The sequence below is a fragment of the Pantherophis guttatus genome, chromosome 9 (genome assembly GCF_059756535.1).
Source record: "Pantherophis guttatus breed Tessera chromosome 9, ASM5975653v1, whole genome shotgun sequence".
NCBI lineage: Eukaryota > Metazoa > Chordata > Lepidosauria > Squamata > Colubridae > Pantherophis > Pantherophis guttatus.
The window spans coordinates 5201061-5206911 of record NC_142071.1 but is presented as its reverse complement, the minus strand read 5'-3'; positions in this window follow the sequence as shown (position 1 = coordinate 5206911).

Here is a 5851-nt window from a genome sequence, read left to right as displayed (position 1 = left end):
GTCCCTCCCCCCTTCTCCTCCCCTTCCTCCTCCTTCTTCCCCTTTCTCACACCCTCTTTCCTTCTCTTCTCTCCTCTCCTCCCCTTCCTCCTTCTCTTCTTCCTCCTCTACCTCCTCCTCCTCCTCCCTCTTCTTCCTCCTCCTCCTTCTTCCCCTTTCTCACACCCTCTCTCCTTCTCTCCTCTCCTCCCCTTCCTCCTTCTCTTCTTCCTCCTCTACCTCCTCCTCCTTCTCCCTCTTCTTCCTCTTCCTCCTCCTTCCTCCCCCCTCTTCCTTCCTCCTCCCTCCTCCTCCTCCTCCCTCCTCTTCTCCTTCCTTCTCCTCCTCTTCTTCCTCCACCTCTTCCCTCTTCTTCCTCCTCCTCCCTCCTCTTCTTCCTCCCTCCTTCTTCCTCCTCCTTCTCCTCCCTCTTCTTCTTCCTCCTCCTTCTTCCCCTTTCTCACACCCTCTCTCCTTCTCTCCTCTCCTCCCCTTCCTCCTCCTCTTCTTCTTCCTCTACCTCCTCCTCCTTCTCCCTCCTCTTCTTCCTCCTCCTCCCTCCCCTTCTTCCTCCTCCTCCTCCTCCCTCTTCTTCCTCTGTCCTCTTCTTCCACCTCCTCCTCTCTCCCCTACCTCCTCCTCTACCTCCTCCTCCTCTACTTCCTCCTCCTCTTCCCTCTTCTTCCTCCTCCTCCCTCTTCTTCCTCCCTCCTTCTTCCTCCTCCTTCTCCTCCCTCCCCTACCTACTCCTCTACCTCCTCCTCTTCTTCCTCCTCCTCCTCTTCCTCCTCTTCTTCTCCTCCCTCTTCTTCCTCTCTCCTCCTCTTCCTCCTCCTCTCTCCTCTTCTTCCTCCTCCTCCTCCTCCTCCCTCCGCTTCTCCTGAGTCCGCGCGGGCAGCCCGGAATCCCGGAGAGGCGCCCTTCCCTCCGCCGCTTTGCCTGGCCTGGGACTCTCCTTCGGCTTCTCTCCTTTTCCTGCGTCGGGCAAGAGACGCGGCTCAGGCGGAGCTCCAGCCCCAGAAGAAGCCGCCGCCGCCGCCGCCCGGACCAAAGAGACCCCGCGCGTGTCCCGCCCTTGGCTGCTCCCCCTTGCGAGGCTGCGGAGCGGAGCGCCCGAGAGAGGCGGGGAAGCGTTTCCAGCTGTTTCCATCGGACTAGAGCCGGAAGGGACCTTGAGAGGTCCTCTAGTCCAACCCCCTCCTCAAGCGGGAGACCCTCCAAGATTTCAGCCAAAGGCTCCTCCAACCTCTCCTTCCCTCCGGCGATGAAGCGCCCGCAGCATCCTTTGCAAACTGACTCAAACGTTTCTAATCCGTTTCTTCCTAGTAAGATTCAGATCAGCAGAGTTGGAAGGGGCCTGGTAGGTCATCTAGTCCACCCCCCTGCCTAAGCAAGGGACCCTTACACCATTTACACACATTCCACTTTCCACCCCCCCCCCCATAAACCCTCCCTGCCTCCTCCTACCTTCCCCTGAAAGTCCCTTTGACACAACCCAACATCCTCTGGTCATGCTGACTATAATCCCCATCGTCCCCAGCTAAAGGCGGGAAGGGAAAGGCAGCGATTGAGGCCTTCCAGACTGGGGGAAATGCAGCCCTTCTTTCTGGCCACCTTCAGCAGAACTGGGGGAAACTCCGATTCCCGTTCCAAGGCAGCCAAGGGCAGGATAGAAAGCAGGAAACTGAGTTCGAATCCTGCCTTCGGTGTGAAAGCTGCCTGGGTGAAGTTTGGGCCACTCAGTCTTGCTCAGCTCTCATGGGGTTGTTGTGGGGGAAATAGGAGAAAGGAGGATGATTAGATCTGTTTGCCACCTTGAGTTATTTCCAAAAATAAGAAAGGCAGGTTTTTAACTCTCTCTCTTTCTCTCTCCCACAAACAGACCATCTTTAAACTTGAGTTGCTCTGCTTCCCTCTTCATCTGGGAAGTTCAGGTGCCCCCCAAGGCCTGTTGTGTGAACATTGCCAATATTTTCCTTATTATTAAGGAAAGGGAAAGCACTTCTAGGCAACCCACTCTTCTTCCACTCAATTAATCCCTTATTCCACTACACACAAAGCCTTCAAGTAAACTGCCCATGAACTTAGTCTAAGAATATTGTGCTCCTTAAAATGGCCTATCATCCCCCTTTGCAAAGCCCTGCCCCACTCTTTCCAACAGAAGCATCCCCATTTGAATGCAGACAAGCAGAAAGACTACACACACACAGAGAGAGAGAGAGACAGACAGACCTCAAAGGACTCAGTTATAGAGATGAAGTCAAGTATAACCCTTTGCGATCCAATATTTCCATCTGGGAAGATTTCTCTGCAGTTGATCTCCAAAAACTGAACCTGCTTTTCCCTCCTGTTTTCCCAGAGGTGGCTCAGTGGCTAAGATGCTGAGCTTGTCCATCAAAAGGTCGGCAGTTCAGCGGTTCGAATCCCTAGTGCCGCGTAACGGGGTGAGCTCCCGTGACTTGTCCCAGCTTCTGCCAACCTAGCAGTTCGAAAGCACATTTAAAAAAATGCAAGCAGAAAAATAGGGACCCCCTTTGGTGGGAAGGGAACAGCGTTCCGTGCGCTTTTGGCGTGGAGTCATGCCGGCCACATGACCACGGAGACGTCTTCGGACAGCGCTGGCTCTTCGGCTTTGAAACGGAGATGAGCACCGCCCCCTAGAGTCAGGAACGACTAGCACATATGTGCGAGGGGAACCTTCACCTTTACCTTTTTCCCAGCCTTGGGGCTGCTTTAAAGGGACCAGACCACACCAGATGCTTTTGTAGGATTGCTCCTAAAAATTAGGGGGTTTCAAATCACTGCCTGGGCTGCTTTTTGCAGAAAAAGCCTATTCGCCGGCCTGATCTGACTCCAGGGTAATTTATTTGGCCTTGTCCTGTAGAGGCAGGAAGGCTCTGAATAAAAGAGCTTCAAAAGTCTGCTTGGCTACAAAGCTTTCCCTTGGCTAAGTCCAAACACAGACATGAGGCTTGGTTGGAGTTTAGTGTCTTGAGGAAACCCAGGGAAATGGGGACATCCTAACAGCCCCCGTCTGCAAAATCTGGCCATGAGAATCAGAGGGCAATTACTACTGCTGATTAATTTCCTCTACGCAATTACTGCCGGATTTAAATGGGAGGGGAAGTGATAAGGGCAATAAATACGTATATTTAGTTCCTCCTGCCCTACAACAGCACAACTGACTTTGTCAATTGGGGAAAGATTCTTCTGCACGGGGGTCTCAAAAGATTGTCATGAAAAGGCCAAATAAAAAGGTCCAGAGCTCTGTAGGAGCTCTTCCTTTGCAGACTTGAGTTTAACATCTGGCTCCAGGAAAGTCTGGGTTGCAAGACTCCAGATGTGGCCCCAAAATACCACTTTTCCTCCCCCTGGAATGTTAGCAATCCAGTCCTTCAAGAAAAGGCTCCCCTTTGAAAGCCACAACGAGCAATTCTGACCCAGATCGAATGGCCACCTGATGTATAAGGAAGCAACCCACCCCACAAAGTCAACAGCAGTTATTAAGTGATTTTTTAAAAAAATTTGATTTATATGCCGGCCTTCTCTGGAGACTCAGGGCGGCTTACAATGCGTTAAGCAATAGCCTTCATCCTTTTGTATATTTATACAAAGTCAGTTTATTGCCCCCACAATCTGGGTCCTCAATTTACGCACCTTAGAAAGGATGGAAGGCTGAGTCAACCTTGAGCCTGGCGGGATTCGATCTTACTTTAATTGCAGACAGCTGGTGTTAAACTACAGTGCTTCTGTCTGTTGAGCTAAACCAGGCTCCTGGTTAATTAAATTAAAATCCTTTCCTGCATGTTGTGCATTAGGGTTACAGTTGCTAGATGGCAGTACGCCAGGCTAACTCTGCAGACTGCCAGCAGTTCGATTCTGACCGGCTAAAGGTTGACTCAGCCTTCCATCTTTCCGAGGTGGGTAAAATGAGGACCCAGATTGTTGGGGGAAAATATGCTGACTCTGTAAACCGCTTAGAGAGGGCTGCAAAGCACTGTGAAGTGGTATATAAGTCTAAGTGCTGTTGCTATTTTTATTGAGATGGTAGACAATTCATATATTGTCCAAAGATGTCTTTTCCCCCCCCTCCAAGGGCAACTGTACTTCCTTGGTTTTTATTTTTTCTTTGAAAACATTTTGTTTCTCATCCAAGAAGCTTCTTCAGTTCAAACACAAACAAAAAGGAAGGCAAGTTGCCTTTTGGGAAAAAAAAACACCTTTGGAACAACCATGACCTAGATGATTGAGAATCTCCGTAGACATTAGATTGAATTAGAATTAGAATTAGAATTTTTTATTGGCCAAGTGTGATTGGACACCCAAGGAATTTGTCTTGGTGCATACGCTCTCAGTGTACATAAAAGAAAAGATACGTTCATCAAGAATCATAAGGTACAACACTTAATGATAGTCATAGGGTACAAATAAGCAGTCAGGAAACAATATCACTATAAATTGTAAGGATACAAGCAACAAAATTACAGTTATATAGTCATACAGTAAGTGGGAGGAGATGGGTGGTGGGAACGATGAGAAGATTAATAGTAATGCAGACTTAGTAAATAGTTTGACAGTGTTGAAGGAATTATGTGTTTAGCAGAGTGATGACGTTCGGGGAAAAACTCTCCTTGTGTCTAGTTGTTCTGATGTGCAGTGCTCTATAGCGTCGTTTTGAGGGTAGGAGTTGAAACAGTTTATATCCAGGATGTGACGAGTCTGTAACTATTTTCACAGCCCTCTTTTTTATATACTCGTGGAGTATATAAAAATTGAAATATTTTCTGTCTTTGCCTTGGCACCTGTCTTGTCTACCTGCCTGTATGGCTCAATTAGCCAAACCTGTGAAACCACTGGAAACCACTGGAAACAGGGTAGTACATATATTGCTAGTCCAAATGTCAGGTGTGCTTCCTTCAAAGTCCAGGAAAGAATGAGCCAAACTCCATATTTTATAGAGTATGTACTTTTACTGGAAAATGAAATGAACGCTACCAAGGAAAAGCTGAAACTAAAACAGTAGGCGCGAAAGTTGCATATAGAAAGCATCCCCTCCCACTGTCCATCATCAATCACCCAATTCAAAGGTCTCCCAGAGGTCAGGTGGAAGCACGTCTGGCATCGTCATCAATCAGGAACGCGATGACGGTTGACCCGATAGCCACTTCGGTGCTTAGGTTTCGTTTCTTCAAAATCCACCAGCTCGCTTCCCTCCCCCACGCTCTTCCCTCCCCCGTTTCTTATGGCAGCCAAAGCAGAAAGTCGGAGGCTGACATTCGGCCCCTCCAGAGAAAAGACATTAGTCCTAAATAGGTAAAAGAGAAAGAAGGGGAAAAAAGAGATTGCAATATAGACATTAAGGCTTATCAGGATATTTGTCACGAAACAACTGTACTTTCTTTGGCGCCCGGACATCACGTTTGTTCACCCACTCAGCTTGAGACAAAGGGAAATGTTTCCAAGCCACCAAATATTGCACCTTACCATGGTGCTTCCTAGAGTCTAAAATTTCTCTGACTTCGAAATGTTGCTCCCCTTCTATCAGTATGGGAACCAGAGGGGAATCTTGGTCTGGTCGTAAAGGGGACAAGTGTTCTGGTTTCAACAAACTAACATGAACACAGGGTGTATCCGTCTCAACGTTTTTGGCAATTCCAATTCAACTGTTACTGGATTAATAAGTCTTAATATAAATATATAAATATGCCATACGCTAAATAACTATCGTAGTAGTCTGATTCCATTCCTGAACCCAGGATGCAAGCGGAAACACATATGCTATGCTTCCCCACCTCACCCTCTCTTTTGCCCTGGCTGGTAGTTGCTAATTTACTTGTCTACTCAAAGACAAAGTACATCTTGCAAGTCTGAA